At 38.4% G+C, this 25,014-nt stretch overlaps 1 long non-coding RNA gene across 1 annotated transcript in view; it reads right to left on the reverse strand.

The window, feature by feature from the left end:
- Positions 1-4,166: 4,166 nt before the first annotated feature.
- The window catches only part of LOC106992963 (uncharacterized), a 35,179-nt gene continuing 14,331 nt past the window's right edge, over positions 4,167-25,014 (reverse strand). The window contains exons 2-3 of the long non-coding RNA XR_013402485.1: positions 7,234-7,269; positions 4,167-5,029 (exon numbers count right to left, since the gene is read on the reverse strand). This is a non-coding gene — a long non-coding RNA (uncharacterized LOC106992963). The remainder of the gene's footprint in view (positions 5,030-7,233; positions 7,270-25,014) is intronic.

The raw sequence follows: 25,014 nt of genomic DNA on the forward strand, positions 1-25,014 counted from the left end.
CCAGTAGAGATTCTGCCTTTTTTCCCCAATCATATTTCATCCTAGCACATCAAGCAAAGGAAACAATCATTGACCTCCAACAAAATCTAGATTCCTCTGGAAACAGAAGCAAATGAGAACAGAAATGAAAACCCTTGTGTTAACACTTCTCATTAGACTCTCTGCCTAACAATAATTTGGCTTGCTCCTACTAATGTACGACTCCGGGCTGCTGGTCCAATACTCATTTGCAGAAAGGAAAATGAAGAGTACCTATGAGTGCCTGACTTTGCTACTTCTCTTTTCTCCTTCCCCTTTGTGACTTCATGCTGGTTTGTAATTTGTGTTTTCACCACTGTGGTTAATTCTAAGATACAGTTGATCAATTCATAGCCTCCTTAGTAATGGAAGTGCTTCTAAATAAAATTGTGTAAAGCTTAACACTTCGATGGAGAGAATTCCTACCAGCCCTTTCATCGTGTATTTAGCTGGTTACCCTTCATTGAAGTTACATTTGTAGCATAATTAATGAAATAAGCTTTTCTTCTAACTTGCTTAAATAGTTATGCCAGGTGACTTGGAAAGTATCTTTCTATTTACAAGGAAGCATTGCTCCCTAAAAGGTCTGGGACCTTGCTACATCACCCCTGGCAGTCAAAATATTAAACCTTGTGCACATGACTGAGACCGGACAGGCTGAACAATACACATGCCTCCTAATGCATGTCAACAATTTTACTATCTGGTACAAATGGAAACTTGCTGAATTTATTCCCTAAAATGCTTTTTATGCTTTTCTTGGTTCTGGATTAGTGGTAATGCATTTAAATGTCTGGAAGAAATATTCAAAAAAATGAAACACATAACTTTAGTTGAGATGCCTACATTTCAAACCAAATACTGGCAGATCAGTGAGTATCTGGGCTAATACTATCCTTATTTGATTAGGATAATCCAGCGAGACACTGACTCATGCCTTCAGATCCTGCCTTTTAACCAATCAATATTTGTAGGGTTATGGTTTTCAGAAGGCAGGTGATAATTTTGGAGATAACATCCCAAGGTGCTGCTGACATTGGGATGCATATTTAATATGTTCCTGGAATGACAGAATACAGCAATGTTGGAATCTCCCCCTAGAAATACACATGCACACACAGACACACACAGACATGCGCGCACACACACACACAAACACACACAGCTACTAACCTTTACATTCTTGAAGCCCCAATACAGATTTAGCAGATTGCCTCTTATTAATGTCAATGAACATTTGAAAATGTAAGAAGAGTTGGGACTGAATACTTTTCCCTTGGATGGTCCTGTCTTTTCAGCGTTGAGAAACTCCTGAGAAGGAAAGGGAAGAAGCAGCTCTCTACTCAAAGATCAATAGTGGGGACAGGAGAAGGGGACAGAGAGTATAGCTAAAGCAATGACCTTTATCAGCACATGTCACTACCCCCACAGAGCAGCAGTTCACATGAGAACAGGGGAAGGTGGGAAAACAAAGGGAAGATATTAAACTTGGATTTTGTAGAATGCCATTAAAATATATCTATTTTAATTTCACATGGCTAAAATTATCAGCTGGCGTTGTATTAATTTTGCCTTGTCTGAAATTAGTTGTCAGACTTCTGTTTATAGCCTAATTACCTTTTTCCTGAAAAAAAAGGAGTTAAAAGTAATAACAATAAATTTGTAATGCAAAAGCTACAAGTTTGTGCATTAGGACAGGTTAGGGATGGTTCTAGGAACAGGATTTGGAAATTGTTTAAACAAATGTGAAGAGCTTTCTATTTCTCTGAAGACTAGGATTTTGCTAGTTCTCTCTGCATTATTCAGTGCCATGATTATTTCTTATGACCACAGACACTTGAATATGAGTAGTGAACAGGCAGCTGCAGTTTGGTGTTACCTATTTTTATTTCGCTCTCTTACCAAACCAGCTAGGTAATTAAAGGTTCATACTCAGGACCACAAATCGGCAAATATTTTTGTTGCAGGCCAGATAGCAAATACTTTTGTCTTTGTGGTTCATATAATTTCCATCACAGCTACTCAACCCTGCCATGTGTGCAAAAACAGCCACAGACAATGTGCAAACAAATGAGTGTGACTGTGTTCTGATAAAGCTTTATTTACAAAAACAGGCAGTGCGGTAGATTTGGCTCACAGGCCATCATTTGTCAACCCCTGCTCAGGACAATTCAACCAACAGACTGTGGAAAGAAAGTAAGGTATGCCCAGCCATAGCAGAGAGTAGGTGCTCAACAAATATATTTTGAGTAAAAATTAGTATTAATTAAACTAAAGCACACACACGCACATTTTACTCAACACCAGAAAAATGAAGCTACTTCGAAATCAGAATCTATGATTTTAAAAAATTGTTTTTTTAAACAAAAACAATTAGTTTTGTTGGAATCAACAAAACTAAGTAGCAAATGAACATGAAAGAGACACAGATTTAGCAAACTGGCTCTTATTAATGTCTGTGAGTATTTGAAGCTAATGTTCATGGAGGCTAAGTAAAGGGAAACTGTTCTTCACATTCAATTGGCCACAAAGGATGCCACTATATTATATAATATCATATAAAAACTGAGGTTTACAGTTATGCCCTTCTGCCATCAAAATAAGAGAATGTTGCAGAAAGTGTTGGCTAAGTTAGGGAGATGTGAAATGTTTTTTTGTTTTGTTTTTGAGACAGAGTCTTGCTCTGTTGTCCAGGCTGGAGTGCAGTGGCACGATTTTGGCTTACCACAACCTCTGCCTCACAGGTTCAAGCGATTCTCCTGCTTCAGCCTCCCAAGTAGCTGGGACTACAGGTGCATGCCACCATGCCCAGCTAATTTTTTAATTTTTATTTTTAGTAGAGACGGGATTTCACTATGTTGGCCAGGCTGGTCTCAAACTGACCTAATGATCCGCCCACCTCGGCCTCCCAAAGTGTATTTTTTTTTTAAGATATGCATTGAAATGAGTAGTTTTAAAATAATTTTCTCTCTTGAAAATATGAGATTTATCTCGTAAATAAGCTACAGATTTGAGCATTCTGGATCTCAGTCCTAGCACTGCATCTTCCCCTATAGCCAAGAGTTTCCTCATCCAGTGACAAGGGCTGGGCCAGACAATCTATGATACACAAACCCTGATTCTAAAATTCAGTGAGTCCGATGCTAGCTTCCACTATCTGCTTTTCAGTTAGAGGATTCCTGACTTTTTCTATTATGTTTATTACCTAAAGGTGAAGTGTTGGATTGCTTGTTTTTTTCTCCCCTACTAAGCAGATTTTCACTCCACTTCCCACATCCCACCCTAGACCTCTCACAAAAAGAGTCTCATCTGAAATGTGAATGTAGCTTGTCTCCCCACAGGTAGCCAGGAACAGGGTGCACAGTCAAGGCAACCCCCAAAAGGGCCCCTCTCCCGGCCGCGCCTGCAAAGTCATCCTGAGCGTCCTGAGCGTTCCTCAGCTGGAGGGGCTTTTCCCTGCTCAGTGTCTGGACCATTGCCAAGAAGATCTGTCCAGCTGTAAGCCTGATTTTATATAGTTATTTTCACTTATTTTTTATTTTGCAAAATGTAAACGAATCTGTTTAGCTAGGAAATCACGTCCCTTGAAAGTGATTATAACCTAATTTGACATGCAGTATTTGTATACTTATTCTAGTGTTATGATGCATTTACTGTGTTTACATAAATAGCGATTTCTGTATAATTACCACAAGATAATGTAAAGAGTTAATCATATAAAATCCCCCAAAATCTCATTTGAGTGATTTTTTTTTTAATTTGAAAGTGAATTTTCCTTTAGAAACAAAATTGGGCCCATTTCCAAAATATTCTGTAAATCTTCTTTGAGAGCCTCACAAAACATCTACTTTATCCATTCTTATCAATCATTAATTGATATGGTCAAATTGCCCTTGTACCTAATATGTGCCAAATACCAGCAAAGATAGAATAGACATGAGTCTTGCCTTCAAGAGTATTACATGTAAACGAGTCTGGAAGGGTGTCATGGAGAAAGGTGGAACTCTGCCTTGAACTTATCTGCTGATCTTTGATAATCACTATGGTTCCTTCATGATCTATACAACGAAAAATGAATATAAGAAAAGATTTTTATAGAAGAAATATCAAAAAGAGAGGCAACTAGCATGAAGGAAGAACGATACATATTTTAAAAATTTCCTCTATTTTATTGACAAATAAAAGAATTTCCCTCAAATTGGAATATTTTACTAAAACTGGGAAGGAGCAATCACATAAAGAACAATCTAATAGTTCTACACTCATACACCAATTGAAGCTATACTAGTAGATAGCAATATACAGGTATACCGACATACTAATTTATTTTCCTGAGGGTAAATTGGTGTTTCTCTCTGCACTTATCTGCTTCCATTCATTCAGGTTTTTGTTGGTTTGTTTTTGTGACACAGTCTTGCTCTGTTGTCCAGGCTGGCGTGCAGTGGCACAATTTCGGCTCACTGCAACCTCCCCCTCCTGGGTTCAAGTGATTCCTGTGTCTCAGCCTCCCCAGTGGCTGGGATTACAGGCATCTGCCACCACACACGGCTGATTTTTGTATTTTCAGTAGAGACGGGGTTTCACCATGTTGCCCAGGCTGGTCTCAAATTCCTGACCTCAAGTGATCTGCCCACTCCTCGGCCTCCCCAAGTGCTGGGACTACAGGCATGAGCCACTTTGCCTGGCCTCATTCAGGTTTTATTGTGTGCTTTGTTCTGTCTTGGAATATATGAGGGTTAAGAAATTAGGTCAAAAGTCTGCCAGCATACACCAAGCTGTGTGTACAGTGAAAGGAGAGCTGGCAAATGTCTACCATGGCATCTGCTTTAGAAAGGTGAAGATATCACTGCAGGTGTACACATCACGAATGGCATCCTTTCTTATCACTGGGTGCTGGAAACTCAGGTAACCAGGGAGGAGAAAGTATCTTCATTTCTCCCAAGTGCTATTTCTCCATCATCATGTTCAAAACCTTCTCTCAACTCTTTGAGTTCTTCCTTTATCTTGTTTCCTAAAAGACAAATGAAATTTAGACATACCTATGAAGTAATGTCCCCAGTAAGACAGATTTTTAAATGAATGAAGTCCATATAATTTCTATTAAAAAATTGTCAGAACAAGAGACAGAAATTCAGAAATAACATGGGTTAAAAGAATTGCTTATGGTCTTAAAAAAAAACAAAGTCACTATTTGTTGTTACTAATATTCATGACTATCATTTATAACTCTATATGTTTCAATAAAATCTAATTCAAGTCAATACTTCAATGACTTGTTTTCAATCAATGTACACTGACTAAAGTACCTAGTATGTCCAGTGGTTCACAAGTTCATTTCTTTATATCAAAAGAAGGAATAAAAAGTACATATCATTTGTCAATGACATCCTGTAGAACTAAAATAGTGATATTATACCACCATTTGTACAAGTATTTGTTATTATTTTTATAACTGAATGAATTTTAGCCATCAATTAGGGAATACTTAAAGGGCAACAACCCCCAGGTAAGCTGACTAAACACGTATACCCTACTTTCTGTTTCAAGCCCAAGTTCCGTTTTGTTCTCCCAATCTAGAGATTGGGTCATAATGGTGAAGTATAGGGTCATAATGATGAAGAATTCTAATTATGTGATTTGGACTCTAGTTCTTCTAGTCAGTCCCATGGTCCTTTCAGCCAGTTGTCAAACCGTTCTGTGCTTTAGTTTCACTTTCTGCAAAATTGGAATAACAAACAATTCCCATTTTTTGTAAGGGTTTATGTAAGTTATTCCCAGCAGGCACATAGAGTATTGCATGGCACATGGTAAAATCACAGGAAATGCTGTCTAGTTGTACTGGAAGCACATGAGCCTTGGATGGCCTTGATTTACACTTAGCACTATATTTTCCTCATTTATTTATTCAGTCTATTTCCTAAATTCTAATCAATGTCAATAGGAAATTAAATTAATGATAAATTATCCATTTAAGTGTATGTGTTCTCCTTCTCCCTCCAATATTTCCACTATGTTTTTGTCTTCCATTAATGTGGCTAATTGTGAAGTGACTATGTTCATGATTACCTTATTTACCTGCCCATTTGATGTTTCTAGTGGGAGACACTAGACCTTAAGAATGACACTAACTCTGATACCAACAGTATAGGAAACTGCCTGATTACAAAGTTTCCTTTTATTGCCTCCCTCTCATCTTCAGCTTACTTTCCTTTCTAACTGACCCTACTCACCCAACCCAGGCTACCAAAGATGAGCTCATGTGAAATGCAAAATGTCCAAGGTCCACCCTTGCTCCCCTTTTGCCAATCAGTGCTTATAAAACTCCTAGGGTAAGTTTCCTTATTTTTGACATGAGTTATTTGTCATAATCATCTTAGGAAAAGGAATAATTTCTCTTGCGACATCTATAGCATTTTCACAGTGTTACATCCAAACTGGCTTGATACAGTTTCAAGGGGATGACAGGACGTTTCTGTGGAGAGTCTTCTCAGAGGTGGGGATTTTGTTAGACAGTCACATGCCCTACTTTTGAGGCAATTGCTCCAGTTTTCACATTCTCTCTCTCCTGCGTTTTGGAGAAGAGATCGAACGTTCTCTTCCTCCAGGTCCCAGCTGATTGCCTGAACTGTGAGAGTGCTGCTTGAAATGACAAGGGAATGGGGTAGAATTGGAGTTATCCAAATAAAAAACATGTGGTATGAGGCTCACTATTCAATAATACGTATTCTATGAGGCCTCCCCAAGAGTCGTCAGGTTTTCAGCAGAATATTAGTTGGTTACTTAACACACTCTATTACCTTCACTTAAAGACTTTAAATCAGGAAGCTTTGCTTAATTTTACGAAGTAAGATACCTGAAAATGGAATCCCGCTTATTTTCAATTGGTAGGATAAGGAAAAGTCTCCTACAACAATGCTCTTTCTAGTCTGGAAGGAGATGCTATATCATGAATGTGTGTGTTTGGTCTGCTTAGTAAAGTATTCAAAGAATCATATAAAGTACATACTCTTCAGGTTTTTCAGTTGGGAAACATGAGAAATAGTTTTGTTTTCGTTTTGTTTTCATTTTCTCTGATCTCTAAAATGTATCACTTTGCATGTGAGAAACCCAAACAAAAGACAAAAATATCAGAAGTGTCTTGCTTCAAATTATATTGGTTTATAAATAAGTTTAGGATGATTTATTGAAAACAGGATTAAAATTTCTCTGTCTCACCTACTGCCAACACAACTTGCTTCTGCTGTGGCACATCTGAAGCAAAAAAATAAATGTTAGATGTGAGATTTATAAAAATGACATGGAGAAAAACAATGCTCTTAATAAATAATATATTATTATAAGGGAAACAGTGATTGAGTAATGGCACTCTAATGATTTTTCCCCAACAGCTAGCACACCTGCTCTGGCATTGTTTTTGTTCTGGTTTGTTTTCTCTGCTCAGCAGAACTACCTTACTGTGAGAACAGTCGTCATGAAGTCCTTTACAAAGGTGACTAAACTACCTTCTGCTAGGGTGTCAAACTGCCCCAAATTGGAAGATCAAACAAAATTCTGAATATGACACCTGGGTGTTGGAGTGAGCACATGTTGTGAAACACTACTGAATGGGGAGCTCAGACTGTCTTTGAGAAATCTTTACCAAGGCCCCCAGGGCCATTTTACAGATTGCCTTTCTAAATTTTACAATGTAAACAGCCCAGACTGGAATGAATCGACATGTGTAAAGAACTGTGAGGCAGCTCCTCTCTCTCCCTGGATCTCAATGATTGTTACAAAGATGAAGTTTCCAGTCATTCCTCCAACTCTGAATTGTCATTTGACCTATGCCAAATGTCATCAGTTTCTGGATTACCATTTATTTCTATCACATGAAAACAAATCCTCTGTCTTTATCCTAGAGATTAAATATAGGTAAGAGATATAAACATGGTTGAAAATGTACAAAGGAACAGTGATTAATATGTAAAACAATTTTTGGTATTATTTGGTAAAACATCATTACTAATAAGTATATAAGAGCATGTTTGGGGGTTGTAAATGCATTTCTTATATTTGTTATCTAATTTATATGCCATAATCGAATGTATTGTCATCTTGATGCCATTCATCCTTGAAGCACTGACATTTGCTATTCTAGAAAAGGCCATTTCACACAGTTCTCTATTATAATGCCTGAACTTCTGTTTCTGAATGAGATTCAATGGGATTTCTAGAGGAGGGGGAACAGAAGAACACCCATTTCTACTTTTCTGTCTTCAAAGTTAAGACGTAGCAATGATTACACATTCTTTTTAAGGGAATAGGCTCAAATTTAAGGCAATGGAAATCAGTTGTAAAGCATAGTCAGTAATAATCTGTAATCTCAATTCCTGTGCAAAAACCACTTAAGATAATTTGGCCTACATTTACTAAGCAAAAATTAGACACTTTCTCACAACAGTGTCACGGCCTTGGAGTCAAAAGACACTGAGTTCTTATATAGCCTTAGCTGTGACAGTATCTTCTGAAACTTCTTTCGGCTCTATCTTGAGAGGTAAGTCAAGTGTCTATTTGGAGGCAAGACCTTAGTTTTGTGTTTATTTTGTGTCTTGTCGTTTGAGTTAGGAACAATGTCAGAACAAACACAATGCCATTTTCAAATGAGTTAGCTGGTTTGTGGATGCTTTGTCCAGCATGGAATGTCTATGTACATTCATTCTTCGTCTGGCACCGTTCTTCGTCTCAGGAGCTGTACTTGAAGTGTCTGCAAATGGTAAATTACCATCTGATGTGTGACACCACGGTTTATCATCTTACACTTGATTAAGTCAAGCAGGATATTGTTTATAATAAGCTACAGATCTGTGTGGTTTAATTGGATAACCTTGTAAAGCACTTAGGTTAGGGTTTGTTGCATAGTAAGCTCTCAATAAAATTAGGCTCTGGGTAATTGTCATGGAACTATCTTAGAGAAAAATGGCTTTAAAAGGCCTTCGCATCCAGGCTCTTGCCTCTGTGGGGTAAGTATCATACAGTGAATTACTTTCTCCAACTCTTCATTCTCTCATCTTATACATTTACATGTCTGTCATGGCTTGGCCATATGACTTTCTTTGGTCAATCGGACCTTACAGGAATGTTGGAGAGCAGAGCTGAAATATGCTTGTGGAATTGGTCTGCTATCTTGCACTTCTACCATTGCCATGAGAAGAATATTCCCCAGATAATCACTCTCCCTTCAGTTTAGGCCTCAGAATGTGTATGACTGTCCCAGCCACCTCATGCACATCATTTTTGTGGCAATGGCTGATAGATACTGTAAGTATAAACTATTATTTGCCATTAATGTGTGAGGCATCCAAAACCCTAAAGGGTAAGTGTATTAATTTTCTAGAGCTGCCATAACAAAGTATCATCCATTGAAGGGCGTAAGCAATATAAATTTATTTTCTCACAATTCTGCAGTCTAGAAGGCCAAGATCAAGTTGTTGGAAGGGTTGGTTTGTTCTGAGGTCCATGTGGTAAAGATCTATCCCAGGAAACTCTCCTTGACTTATAGATAGTTATCTTCTCTCTGTGCCTTCAAATGTTCCTCCCTCCCTGCATTTATCTGTGCCCTGACTTTCTCTTCTTTTAAGGACACCAGTCATATTGGATTAGGGCCCATCCTAGTGACTTCATTTTAACTAACTTGTTAAAGACTCTATCTCCAAATACAGTGACATTTTGAGGTACAGCAGGTTAGAACTTCAACACATGGATTTTGAGGAGACGAAATTCAGTCCATAACAGTAAGTGATGTACAAGTTCTCTACCAATACAGGGAAATACAACCCACTTTGTCTGCTACCTTTCAATTTCAATCTTGGGTTAGCAATATTTTCAAGGGCCCTAGAATTCACTCTTCTCCACAAGCCAATATCTGTGTGTTTTAGTGACCTAATGCTACATGCCTGGAAATTTAGGCCTGAGCTCATTTCAGTGAGCAGATGCTGGACATCTCTCTCTCATGATGCCATTGACATTTCAGGAACTGTAGGGCATTGCATTCTGGCTCTGATGGATCATTCTGGACCTACCACTTTTGTCATCAATTAAACAGCAACAGACAAAGCATTAAAGTAAGTTGCCTAAATTGAAAAGGAATGTATCTGTCAATTAATCAGCATATAACTAGGCAAATGTGTATGAAAATATTCCTGTATGGTGGAACCCTCAAATGGTAAAGAGAAAACTTTCAAGTAGTACTAGAAAATGCCTTCAGACAAATAAAGTCTGTTGTATACTGTGCCTGACTTGGGATGGACGCCTTGGAGAAGTTTCCATGTGCACAGTTCGTCTTTGGCCAACCTGACTTATCAAGTTCATCAGGAACCCTACCTTCATCATTCAAGCTCTGCCACCTCAATCATGTTTTCTGATGTTCTATAACCATTCCCATTCTTACTCGTTACCCTAGTAGCTTTTCCTGCAGTTTTTTCTTTTTTTCCTTTCTATGGTCTCTAGGACTCCTCTGTGACTTCATTAATAAAAACATTTCCATTGAGCAAAACATATCACACAAAGAAAGAAAGTGAGAAAAGAAGGAAAGAAAGAAAGAAAGAAAGAAAGAAAGAAAGAAAGAAAGAAAGAAAGAAAGAAAGAAAGAAAGAAAGGAAGGAAGGAAGGAAGGAAGGAAGGAAGGAAGGAAGGAAGGGAGAAAGAGAGAGAGAAAGAAAGAAAAGAAAAGAGAGAGAGAGAAAGAAAAGAAAGAGAGAAAGAAATGAAGGAAGAAAAGAAGGCAGAAGGAAGGAAGGAAGGAAGGAAGGAAGGAAGGAAGGAAGGAAGGAAGGAAGGAAAGAAGGAGGGAAGGAAGGAAAAAAAATTCTTCACCTGACTTTGAAAACCTCTCCAAAATGGAAGATTCTTTCACGTCACTTCCCCCCATCAACACTAGTCTCTCATATAAGCCCTTCTCTGCACATGGACCTGGATTTTTGCTAAATTCATATACCTCTTAATGTTATCCAATTCACTGCTTTCACACATACTGTTTCCCTATGTAAAGTGACCTCTGTCATCCTCTCCACCTGTGCTAATATTATTCTGTGTCATGGCACAGCCTAAGAAGCTTCTAAACCCTTCCTGTTCACCCAGAAGACATGCTCACTCTCCACCCCCTTTTTCCAACCCTTAGAGCCTTTATCTCTCTCGGACCTTTATCATGCATTATAACATAAAGTTATTTATCTTTTTAACAAATACATTTTCTCTTCCAAATGATATTATTAGTTCTTCACAATTAAGAGCTCATCTTTTCATTGATATCATTATTAACAATGAAAACAGTGTTATGTATGCAGCAGATTCTTCTTTAAAAATACATTGAATAACATATTTATTGAATGAATCAATGGCATCAACTCAATATATGCTTATTAATTGAATAATGAAATACGGAAGAAACAAAGCGAGTACGTAGTGAATAAGCGAATCTCTGAAATCAAGCCTACAGACTGCCCAGATGTTCTCACCCATGGGGAAAGTTCCACAGTTCCAAATCACAGTTGGATGATATTTACACGGCTTAATACCATCTTTACTGAATTATCTCAAGTTTTCACTGATATCAGAAATAAATGTTTTTGTCATGCAGCCTAATTTATGTTTCTTGGCAAATATGAGCATTCTATTCATAATATGGCTATTTATAGTCATTTGTTTTGCTTTAATACAATTTAACTCAGAAGTACTGAATAGAGGGCATTCAAGTTTTTGATGGTTCAGTGAAATCAAACATATTTCAGAAGCAAATCTGGGCCAGAGGGCCTTATTTTGGAGATAAAACAATGAGAGTATAGAAAGGTTAAATGATATGACCCAAGATGCACAGCTAATTGGCCAAAAGCTCTAGTCTAGAATAGAGATTCCTTCAGTCCCTAGACTATATTATTCACCACCTCCTGCTACCACTATTGGTGAAATAATTAAAAGACAATCTGCAATACGACCATTTTCTTCAAAATAATATTTTAATGCTATTCTCTGCACATCAACTATTCACGTGCTATAGATTGTAGCATAATCTATATTATGCTGTGTATAGAAGAAGTTTAATTTCCAGCACCATAAGGAAGTCTTTGTAGTGGTTTCCCTCAACTAAGACAAGATAGAAATTGGTATAAATGTGTGATCCAGGACCAGGGAAGCACAGGACACCCAAGTTGAGCTAAAACGAGTGAAGGGACACCAACCACGCAAATGCAGAAGTGGCCAAGCTGAAATGAACCACAGTCACCTAATATTTGCTTTGTAATTGAAGATCCTTAAGTGGATATCCCTCCTTACTCAAAAGCTTTTGTTCATACCATGTGCTATTAACTAAATGTCTGTAGAACCCTAAAATTCATATGTTGAAGCCCTAATTCTCAATGTGATGGTATTTGAGAGCAGGGGCTTTGGGAGGTAATTAAGTTTAGACAATGTCAAGAGGGTGGAGCTCTTATAACGAGCTTAATATCCTATAAAAAGAAGATACACACAATCTCTTTCTATTTCTCTCTTTCTCTCTCCCTCCACAGGAAGGCTCCAAAGAAAGGCCACATGAGGACATAAGAAGAGATGGCATCTGCAAGTCAGGAATAGACTCTCACTAAGAACCAAATGCACTGGCACCTTGATCTTGGGCTTTCCAGCCTCCAGAACTGTGAAAAATACGTGTCTGTTGTTTAACTCACTCAATTTATGGTATTTTGTTATAACAGTACAGAAAGACTAAGATAGTAACTGGTACCAAGAAAGTGGGGTGCTGCTATAACAAATACCTAGAAATGTGGAAATGGCTTTGGAACTGGGTAATGGGTAGAGACTAAAAGAGTTTTAAGATGCAAGCTAGAAAAAGCTAGGATTCCCATAAAGGGCAGTTAGGGATGATTCTAATGAGACTTAGAAAAGAGGAGAGCTGCAGAGAGCGCGTCTATCTTCTTGGGGGATATCTAAATAATTGTGAATGGAATGTTGGCATAAATACAGACAATAATGGCCATTTTGGTAAAGTCTTAGGTAGAAATGAGAAACGTTATTGGAAACTGGAGGAAAGGCAACTTTTGTTTTTAAAAAATAATACTTGACTGAATTGCATTTGTGTTCTAAAGTTTTGAGGAAGGTAGAACTTCCAAGCAATGAAATTAGATATTTAGCTGAGAATATTTCCAAGAGAAGTGTTGAAGGAGTGGCCCAGTTCCCCCTGACTACTTATAGTAAAATGCAAGAAGACAGAAATAAATTGAAGAAGGAATTGTTAAGCAAAGATAAACCAGAACTTAAAGATTAGAAAATTCTCAGCCCATCTGTATTGTACAGAACGCTAAGCATGTGGTAGAGCAACCACTTGATAAGAGGATTAATATGGGTAGGAACCATGGACCTAATCAGCCACCCCAGCAGGAACGATGCTAATTTGAATGTAAGAGGACAGAGATGAGACTAAATGAAGGAAAGCTGTCACACTTTTTACATCCTACAGGACTAGACCAGAGAGCTATTTGGCTGTCAACATTATTCTTCAAGGAAATAGAAGGATGACCCTGAAGGTGATCCAGAAATCATCAGAGCTGCCTCCTTGCTTTCAAAGAAGCAGGAAGGGCAAATGCCTTCACTTCAACAGCCAGATTGCAGCATCCTGGAGCAGTAAAGGGGGGCCCACCAAGATATTTTGGAGCATGACTCTTCACAAACCCCAGCTGGCAGAACCACCCACCCCAGCGAGTCTGGAAGGCAGGACTGCTGCTCCAGTTGGTCCAGTAGGCAGGAAATCATTTTAAAGAAGATTATTACTGAGTCTTAAGATTTCGTGGAATTTGCCTTGCTAAGTTTTGGACTTGCTTGGGATCCATCATTCTTTCTTCGTTCAGATTTCTCCCTTTTTGAAGGGAAATGTCTATCCTATGCATGTCCTATCATTGTATTTTAGGAACACATAATTTTTCTGGTTTCACAGGATCACAGATAGAAAGGAATTTTGCTTCAGGATAAATGTATTTCTATTTTCATCTATATCTTATTTAGATAATGTTTAGACAAAACTTTGGACTTTAGAGTTGATGCTGGATCAAGAGTTCTGGGGTACTTTGGATGGAATAAATGTATTTTGTATGCAGGAAGGACATTAATTTGGGGGATCAAGGGTATACTATTATGGACTGAATATTTGTATTCCCCAAAATGTTGAAATGTTGAAAACCTAATCCCCAGTGTGATGACATTTAGAGATGGAGCATTTGGGAGGTAATAGGGTTAAATTAGGTTATGAAGGTGGGACCTTCATGATTGGATTAACACCCTTATACAAAGAAGGAGACACAAAATCTCTCTCTCTCTCTCTCTCTCTCTCTCTCTCTCTCTCTCTCTGTCCCCCCTTCTCTCTTTCTCTCTGTTCAAGTGCATGCACCAAGGAAAGATCACATGAAGACATAATGAGAACACTGTATCTACAAATCAGGAAGAGAACCCTTACCAAGAACTGAATCCACTGGCACTTTGAACTTGGATTTTGCAGCCTCCAGAACTGTGAAAAATAAATGTGTATTGTCTAAGCCATCCAGTCTATGGTATTTTGTTATAGCAGGCTGAGAAAACTAAGAGACTAAGACACCCATTCAATACACCTTGACTCACCTGACTTTAAACTCATCTCAGTTCTGTGTTAAGAGGAGGGCTAGGCCAGGAGTGGTGGCTCACACCTGTAACCCCAGCACATCTTGAGGCCAAGCACATTGGGAGGCCAAGGAGGGAGGATCACTTGAACTCAGGAGTTCGAGACCAGCCTGGATATTACAGCGAGACCTCCTCTTTACTAAAAATCAAAAAAATTAGCCAGGCATGGTGGTGTGCACCTGCAGTCCCAGCTACTGGGCAAGAGATAAAAGCTTAGCTAATTAACAAAAAAATTCATTATTCACAATAGTTCAGATATGGAAAGAACTTGTGTCCATTGACAAGTGAATGTTAAAAAAATCTGTGTATATGTATATATACTTTATAAATAAATATGTATAATAGAATATATATGTTTCATATATATATACACAGTCTCATATATATGTGTGTGTATATATGTGTATATATATATACAGCCTTAAAAAAGAAGGTAATCTTGTCATTTTTTTTCAACACGGATAAAACTGGAGGATATAATGATAAATGAAATAAACCAGACACAGAAAGACAAATACTACCTGACTTCACTTACATATGGAATCCAAAAAGTCAGACTCGTGGAAACAGAATAGAAGGGTGGTTGGCAGGGGCCAGGGATGGAGGGAAATGTGAGATGTTGGTCACAGGGTACATACTTTCAGTTATAAGATGAGTAAGTTCTGAGAGTCTAACGCACAGCAGGGCGATGACAGTTGACAATAATATATTGTATACTTGAAATTTGCTAAGAGAAAATCTTATGTATTCCACTACCAAAAAAAAGATAACTATGTGGGGCAATGAATATGTTAATTCGCTTGATTGTGGTGATCATTTCACAATGTATATGTATATCAAAATATGTTTTGATGTGTAATTTAAATGTATACAAGTTTTATTTGTTAATTATACCTCAATAAAGCTAGGGGAAAAGGATTGGATTCCAGGACCATTCTGCTATTAACTGTGTGTATTTGAGATTCTGCATTCAATCTACACATTTGTATCCAAAAATGGCTGGACTGGAAAAATACTTGCCATACAGTGTCCTCAGAAACCCTGGGGTCTCCCAGAGGTGCCTCTTGGCTTTATCAGCTAAGTTATCAGGTTAGGAATTCATGCCTCCCAACCCAACTTCCACCGGAGCTGTTCTGTTTTAATCCGCTATATACACCAGGATTCTGCTTAATGCTTAACGGGGGGGGGGGGGAAGTCCTACTGTTAAAACAGTAGCAACAAAACAATATGTTTGAAATCCACTGGAGTAATTAATCTCAGGTGCTTGCTGGCTCCTTCTCTCTGTGAGATATTAGAGGGTAGGATGGCCATTCTGGTGCCTTTCCAATCCTATCAGGCAGTTCTGATCTTGTCTGGATCAGTCTGTGTTATTGGGATCAGCCTGCATTATTGAAGCTACCTACCACACAGATTCTTAGAGGAGTCATTCTCTCCACTTTGAGGGCTTGCTAGGCCATAGGCAATCCAGGATTCTAGATCCAATCAGAAAGATATGGATGAAATAATTTTTTTGCAATTTTCCCTATGACCTAAACCCACTGTGAATAAGTTCTGGGATGGTGTGAGGATCTGACTCAACAAATATTCATTTAACATCAAATACAGGCTACACATTAGCTTGGTACTGCTAGGTTTGAGCTGATATTTGTCATTGTGTTTTTGTTGTTGCTATTATTATTATTCATTGTTGTTGCTTTTCCATACTTAATTCAGAAACTCCAGTTTCTACAACTTCATAGAGTAAGAAAATGTAGGGGTTCATGTCCTTTCTCCTGCTCTACATATTTCCATTGAATTCTTCCAACCTCTATTTAGCACTAAGTGAATGTCCAATACTGAGCTAGGTACAGAGATAAATAGAAGAAAAGTTTAAAAGATATGGTCCCTGTCTTCAAGGATTTAGAGTGTATCGAGGAGAAAAAAAAAAAAAAAAAACTTCCACACACAACACCAGCAGGTAACAAAGGGAGAGTGCTAAATTAGCTACAACCACCTGCCAAAGGCATGGTACTGACACTAAATCTGCTTGGCAGTTTGAAAACGGCAAGATCAAAGTGAGCTGGAGTTTTGGGGTCAGGGGTGGGGTTTGATCTGCTTATTGAAGGGCTAGAAAGATTTGGATATAAAGAGAGAATGGCTCCTTATAGGAAAAGGGGAAAAATCAGAAGACAAGCACAAGGGGCCCTAAGGAGACTGGCTGCCTGGGAGCAAAAGTTTACTATGTCAAAGAGCCTAGACACCAGCCATCACGTTAGTGGAGGTTGCTGGTCAAGTGACTTCTCTGTCCTGGATCTCAACTCATCATTTGCCAATGAAAATTAGCTCCCAGGCGACTATTTATTTTAAAGATGCATCTCCATTTAAATGTGTTTAATGCTTGCAACGTGCTCAGTGTTCACTACCTGTGAGAGAAGCACACATTATTATTACCATAATCATCGTTTGCCACCTGCTTGCCTCACTTGAACCCATTACTTGTGGCATCCCTCTCCCAGGAGGAACCCTTCGTCACCTCCCAGGGTTCATATACCTGCTCTTTGGGAGATAAATTTACTAAATTATAAATTTTACAGTGATCCCTTTCAAATGCTTGGGGAACTTGAAAGGGACAGTGGTATTTGACTTGGATTCCTTTCTTTGAGAAGCTGAGGTGTTTGAGAGTGGGTCAGTGTCCTTTCAAAGTCAGTAAAAGAAAACATCCCACAGAGTGACTTAGGAAACATAAGATCCAAAATATCTTCCAAAGTAGGGGTCTTCCCACAAGAGAACAATCTTCCACATTTTCCTGTTTCTCCCACGTTCTCTTTTTCTTGCGCTAGCAATGATAATCTGGGAAAAATACACATTCTAAGGGAGAAATCCTGCCAAGCTTGTTAATCTCATGCAGATGTGATGATACTTTTACTATGTTGTAATATGGCTTCTTAAAAAACAAGTCGGAAGGAGGGGGGAAAAGCCCACCAAAAAACAACAAATATTCACCAACCCATATGGTCAGTAATTGCTGTTTAATAGTCCTCCTATTACAAACCTAAGAGGCAGCAGTCTGAATTACCAGTAGAGTATTAATAAACAGGAATGAGTTAATAGTGCATAAAGACCTTCTAGTAGAACAGTGGGGGAGTTGAATATTCTTTTCTTCAGTCAGCTGTAAGTAATTACTGCATGGTGTGCTTCTGACTATTACCATAACAGAGCAATTGGACGTGAAGAATGGATAATAGTATGGACATGGAGGTATTTTTAGAATATCAGCAGTGAAGCAGGTAACTGGCCTACTCCAGTAGAAACCTTTAAATAAGTTTCGAAGACTTATTTTTTTTTCCTTATGACATTTAGCCATGGTAGAATTTTAAAAAGATCAATCTAATACATTATTTAAAATAACTTTACAAAGAGGATGCCTGTGATATGTAAATAAGAAGGCAAGAAGGGAGGAAGGAAAAGCCTAAAAAGCCCAGGCGGACACGAGGCATGAGCCGATGTTACTGTAACTACATAATCACAGGTTCCCTCCTGCTCCTCGGAGACACAGCCTTCCTCTGCCTGGATGCCCAATCTGCTTGACTGGCTCCCACTGGCTGCTCAGGTGAAAGTGAAAATATTCAAATCAGAGCTGTAACTACGATTGCTGGAGTTGTGGGTTTTCTAAAATTGAGTTAGTCATCCTCAGTGATTTAATGATGCATATCATTTATTTTAAAATATTATTACAGGGGCATTGACTGAGCTGCGGCTCCTTTTTCAAGGGACTGTCCATTATGCAATGCGGCAGGGTATGTCATGGATGGCGGCAGGCTGAGATATTGTCTAACGGCACAACATATGTTCTCAGATGAAAACAGCTTGAGACTTTGATTCAGAAAGCGGTAATTTTGTAAATGCACACAAATATCATTTAAGGAATATTTTGATTTTTTTTTTCAGGGTATAGGTCCTTTTCCTGCCTCCTGGCTGCACAGGCCGAAGCTGATTTTTCAATTTGCAGGTTTGTTAAGCATCATGGAATGTTTTGGTTCTCAATCAAGAATATTCTTCCCAAGTGGTTCCAAAGTCCTACGCTTGAAAATAAACGCGTGTCCTCTTTGTCTCCTAGCAGCATGTGTTCCAATGTACAATAGCAGCACAGGACGGAGCTAGGCATTGCCTTTGATTGAACCACCCTATAGGTTTTTAACCTGCCACTCTCAGGGGCTGCAAGCTTTCTTAAAGCCAGGCGGCATGCTCTCTTCTTTGGGCGGCGCTGGCAGCTGGAGTCCAACAGGGGTGGTTAGGAGCCAGGACCCAAGTCCTCCTCCTGGCAGGATTCCTGTCTTACGTTGTGCACAGGAGCTGAACAGAGGATAAGCCACCCCAGTGCTAATGACCTCAGAGTCCCACCTGAAAAGAAGAAGCACAACCTATGGGACAGATGGCAATGCTTAACTGATCTCTGCCCACCCCTTTGAAGTCCTCTGACAAACAATTGTGTGCGAAATAAACACTGTCACACTTATTTTTCCTGAAAAAAACGCATCATTGTGTCTGAGCTCCACCAGCCAGCATATTCTGATTCATCTAGACACAACCCCTTGCTTGTTAAAAGATGCTGCAGTGTAAATGTACAGCTGTGTATTTCACCTGTTTAGCTGGTGATTCTTAATAGAAGTCAAGGGCACACCTGTAGAGGCGTTATGGCGACCCAGGGAGAGCCGCAGTTTCTCTATGCTGCTGGTTTAGGTTTTCTTTTTCTCATGTTTTTGAAAATAGAGTAGTTCTCTTTTCCAAAAATCTACAGAAAGATGACAAAGGAAAATCTGGCTAATTAAACGCCAATTTTAAACAAAATTTTTCACATTGAACAAAGATCAAAGGTCATTTCTAGAAAGTGATCATGACCTCTTATTTTAGGGCATTTTAGTGTTTAGAGCATTGTGTTTCTAATTCAGTAAAATTTTGAGATTTGTACAACTTTCTTTCCATGTGACCACACTATTTATGGTGATCAGTATGTCCCATTTAAATATATTCTGCATCTCCTATTAATCATGAAGTTCCCAAGGGCATGGGATGGACCTCTGGGTTTTATTCCCAGAGTTGACATCCTATCCAAAGGACCAGTACAAAAACTTCCCTAGGAAATGACACCACCAACAACCAGAACTGTTACTGTTTCATATCTAGAGAACCTTCTTGGGAGTAGAGAATAAGATAATTCTGCTCAGTGAAACAAAGAGGGAGAAGGGGGTTTCCAACGCCTTTATATTTCCATTTAGCTCCAAGAAGCCCAGGGAAAAATACCTGGAATTGTTAAGAAGCTGAGCAGTTTCAGAAGTCACCAATTTATATCTTCAGTATTTCAGCTGGCAACTCTCTAGTCAAGAATTCTTAGTATTTTCAGGTGTTCCACTGAAACAACTTAGCAGGCCAACACTCCAAAAAAGAACAAGTGAAAAGGTAAATTATTTGGAGTCGATTACACAACTCGACCATTATAAAACTTTCCAGAGTGGTTGAATTCAGCTACCCTATTCATGGGCTATCATGACAACCATTAGGACTCACAAAAATCTTTTTTTTTTCTTCAACATTTGGTAAATAATCCTCTGAAATGTCCACTTATATAATATTGGAAATAACAACGATAATAAAAGGTCTAAATAATTTAGCCTCTACTTCCTCATTGGTTTCATCTCCCACCATCCTCTCTGTGGTTTTATTTCAGTTCTTCCATCACCCTGAGCTTATCTCTGCATATAGATCTTTGCATTGTCTGTTTCCTCTGCCTAGAATACTTTCAACCTCTGTTAAAATGTCACCTCAACAAACTATTTAGTGGTTTTCCAAGCATTCGCTAAACTTGCTTTATTTTCTTCACAGAATTTATACTAGCTGATGTTTTCTTGTTTGTATATATGCTAGATTGAACTATTCTTAATTCTTGACTCCTTCATGCTATAATATACATATCATTTGACATGTAACTGTGAGTAGAAAATATTCCTACCTTATTGCAACTAGACTTAGTCATGTGACTTGCACTGGTTAATTAAATGTTGGTAGTCATCATGAGATTAGGCTTCAAATATGTCATCTATCTTGCTTGGCTCCTGGTGCTTCTGCCTTTCCCTATTAGAGAAATAGACCCCAGATAATCAGTTTTTGAAGAAAAATGAAGAGACTCTTAGGACAAATCTGAACCTAACCTGAGTCTTGGAGCCACGTCTCCCTATGACCTAAAGTAGTGCCGCTTCAACCAACCCATGGGACCATTAGCAAGGAAATAAACACTTGCTTATGCCACTGAGTTTTGGGTTTGAGTGTGAGGTTTGCTATATATTATTATTGTGGAAATTGCTAGTTAAACTCTACCAAAAATGGGCTTCTGCTGCCAAAAAATATTAAAACGTGTCATTAGTTTGGGATCACATGGTAAGAAGAGAAGAAACTATTATTTAAAAAGTAATAGAAAGCTAGAAAAATGAAAACCCATATTATACACTACCAAAACATTTGATAAAATTGTTGACTACAATAATCTGGAAGGCAGAAAGTGTACTAACTGTACTCGTAGCTTTGAGCTGGGAAGTTTTGGGGGCAAAATATTTATAGTATGAATTGGCTGTCGTCTGCATTTAATAAGTTACTACAAGAAAAATATAAGCTTAGGAAAGAATTGATTGACTTGCAAATAAGATTGAGGGAAACTGAGAAAACCCCAAATTTCTGGAAATTATCAGTTTGAAAATTAAACCATTTCTCTCTATGGAGAACATTGTCATTAGAACATCACCATAAGATAAAGACAAAATCAGGAAAATAGTTGTCACAGCCATTGGTAAGATTCCTGAAAAAAGGGTGGAGTGTGGTGGCTTACACCTGTAATCCCAGCACTCTGGGAGGCCAAGGTGGGCAGATTGCCTGAGCTCAGTAGTTCGAGAGCAGCCTGGGCAACACGGTGAAAACCCATCTCTACTAAAACACAAAAAAATTAGCTAGGAGTGGCGGTGTGTGCCTGCAGTCCCAGCTACTTGGGAGGCTAAGGCAGGAGAATTGCTTGAACCCAGGAGGTGGAAGTTGCAGTGAGCCGAGATCGCGCCACTGCACTCTAGCCTGGCCGACAGAGTGATACTCCATCTCAAAAAAAAAAAGAAAGAAAAGAAAAAAGAAAAAATTCCTGAAAAGATTAAGGAGACTGAGGGCGCATCTCACAGACGCCTAATACATGCAAATTACCTACTTATATCTATAAAGGAACCTGTCTCTAAAATAATCATGGTTGAGGTATTTGGCACATAGTAGTTGACTGGAAGCAAACAGAAAGCTCATAGAGTTTTTGAGAGAGCTGTATTGGCAAGATTACCACCAGCCTGGATTTTTAAAAATCATGTCTATTTGAAATATATAAGAATCTCTGAGACCCTAAGATTTTACAGACAGGAAGCAGGCCGAGAAATCTGTTCAGCTACCAAGGGGCATATTCTCCTCTACTCATCAGAAAGCCAAAAATGAAAAAACAAGGAGTTCCAAGATAAGAACAAAGACTCGTGTACAACAGTAGACTGGGGATAAACTCCCAGGTATAGAAACAGGGCTTAACCAAAATATATACCAACATCTTTGTAGGAGACACTGGCAAAATTTGTTCAGCAGAGTTTCAAAATTTCTATATACCAGTTATTATTCTGTGTTTCTCCCAATTGTCTCCTTGTTGAATGCAGCTGTTTGTTTGTTCTGTTTGTATTCCAGCATGGGACATTAGATGTGTGGGGGCAGATAACATATCTTTTCATAGAGGTCCAGATCAAGAAAAGTTCCATCCAGACCCGACATGGATCATGAGATCCTGGACTTTGAACTCAATGCCATAATTGGGTGAGACTTTGTGGGTTTCTTGGAATGGCAGTTAATATGTCTCAGGTGCACAAGGAACATGAATTGTGAACAAGAGAGACAACTGTGACTGATTTGAGTTATTATTAACACTTTTAATCCTCATTCTCTTTTTATTATAAAATTACACATTACCCTTTTTCCTATGTAACTTGCAGTTTTTTCCACTATGTGTGAAAAATACTCCCTTGATCCACTCATGTTGGGCTTGGCATGTGAATTGTCTGAGTTAATGAAATGTTAGTAAATGTGACAGAAGCAGAGATTTAGACTTGCTGCCATGATCCGGCTTGTTCTCTTGCACTCCTACAGTTCCCCACAAGAACAACATGCTCCAGATAACTGGTCAAGGGAGACTGAAGAAACGAGAGGAGCAGATCTGATCCAGCTGATGGTTTAGAGCCAAGATAAGCAAAACTCTGCTAAGGTCAGTCCCCTTCTAGCTGCCCCACAGAACTGTTATTGAGATGAATGTTTGGTGTTGCAATTCTGAGATTTAGATTTGTTTGTTTCATAGCATTATTGTAGTATAAATGCTAATTGAAACCATTTATGTTTGTTTATTGCCTACCCCCTCATGAGAATGTAACTGTCTATTTAACAAAGGAAGAGTTCAAGACTAGCCTGGGCAACATAGTGAGACCCCATCTTTACAAAAACTAAATTAAAAAAAAAATTAGCTGGGTGCGGTGGCACTCAACCTGTAGCCCCAGCTACTCAGGAGGCTGACGTAGGAGGATCACTTGAGCCCAGGAGATCACGGCAGCAATGAGCCATGATTGCATCATTGCACTCCAGTCTGGGTGGAAGAGTGATATCCTGCCTCAAAAATAAATAAATAAATAAAAATAAATAAGGAACTTTTTAAACTTTGTTCATTTACGCATTGCAGTGGATAGAAACATTCTTGGTGTACAGTCATTGAATAAGTATTTTAAAACTGAAAAATGTAATATAGTAAAAAAAAACTACCAATTAAACATTAACAATGTATTAGAACTCTGTTTGGGCATATCATTTATTGAAAATAACGTTAAATTTATAGTGGGTAAAGAAGAATGGCAAAAACAACAAAAAACAAAAAGAGAAGAATGACATACCTATAAGAAAATAAGCGATTTGAATTTATTTACAAGCATTAAAGATATGCTGGGGTGATGTCACAGATAATCTGGTGTAGAGACCACTGGACTGACTGGCATAGTGAGTGCACTGGGTTGAGAAAAGCTTACTACTGTTGGAATAGTGATCCTGTCATCTCTGTATCTGCAGTTCCAGAACAGAGTAGGCTCTGAATACATGTATGTTGAAATAAATTGACTTTCAGAGCTCATAGATGCTTTTTTTCTTTTCTTTTCTTTTTTTGTGGTTTGAAAGAGCAGAAAGTTTAATAGGCAAGAAAGACAGAAAAAGCTCCCTGTACAAAAACAGAGGGAGGGGGGCCCCAAGCGGAGAGAGAAAATCCCCTTATAGATGCTTTTATACCCTTCTTGGCTATTGGGTATGGAAGATATTAAATGATATTGGCAAATAATGCAGGCTTTTGCCTAAGGCTTCGCTCAGCAGAAGACTGTCTGACTTGGGAGGAGCTTAGTTATGCCTTTGGGGTCAACCTTGGAAAACATGGAGAAAGCTGTTGTCTTTCTGCAGATGAAAAGGCAGGAATTCTACAGATACTCTTAACAGAACTCATGTTTTAGCCTTTTGTATTCTCTAAGTCAACCCATTTTAGTTTCCTATTCTTCATTAGCAATTCTTTCCTTTAACCCAAATGTTGTACCCTTCATTTAGCAATTCAACTGAATGATTTATTTACCATCTACCATTACCCAGCCCCTATTATGGACTACATATTATGTTAAATTCTGGGACCATAATGTTTGAAAAAGACAGTTCTTCTACCAAGGTGACTATTGAAGAAACAAAGGCAAATAATCTGATTGTGTGGTTTTAAAGTGCTACAATTAGAACTTCATCATAACACAAAACCAGAATATCCAAATGATACCAAAGGGCCAACAAAAATTGAATTTGAAGTATATGGAGGAGGGATAATGGGATGAGAGAAATTACCCCGAACATGTTTTTGTTGATGTTTATAGGAAAGGTGTCTCCATCATATGAAAATAAATACCTGTATCAGTGCATCCCTGAAAAAAAGTTACATAGCTGACCAGATATACACTCCACTACTAATGGGAAAGGGAAAAGATGAGTTTGTAGAGTCCCCAAAGACTGTTTTCTGACGTATGGTATGCATACCTTACCATAGTTTCTAGAAAACTGATGAAATGAGAAGGAAACACTAAATAGCAATTTTTCTAGGAAGGAGGGAAAAGCAAAATCTACTGATTGAAGCAGTTTGTACACTTGTTGAAAGCAAGTATCTGTTGTTGTGGTGGTTTTTTTTTTTTTTTTTGAAAGGCACTTGAAGTCAGTAAAGAGAGATTT

Source organism: Macaca mulatta, chromosome 13 (genome assembly GCF_049350105.2).
Source record: "Macaca mulatta isolate MMU2019108-1 chromosome 13, T2T-MMU8v2.0, whole genome shotgun sequence".
Taxonomy (NCBI): Eukaryota; Metazoa; Chordata; class Mammalia; order Primates; family Cercopithecidae; genus Macaca; species Macaca mulatta.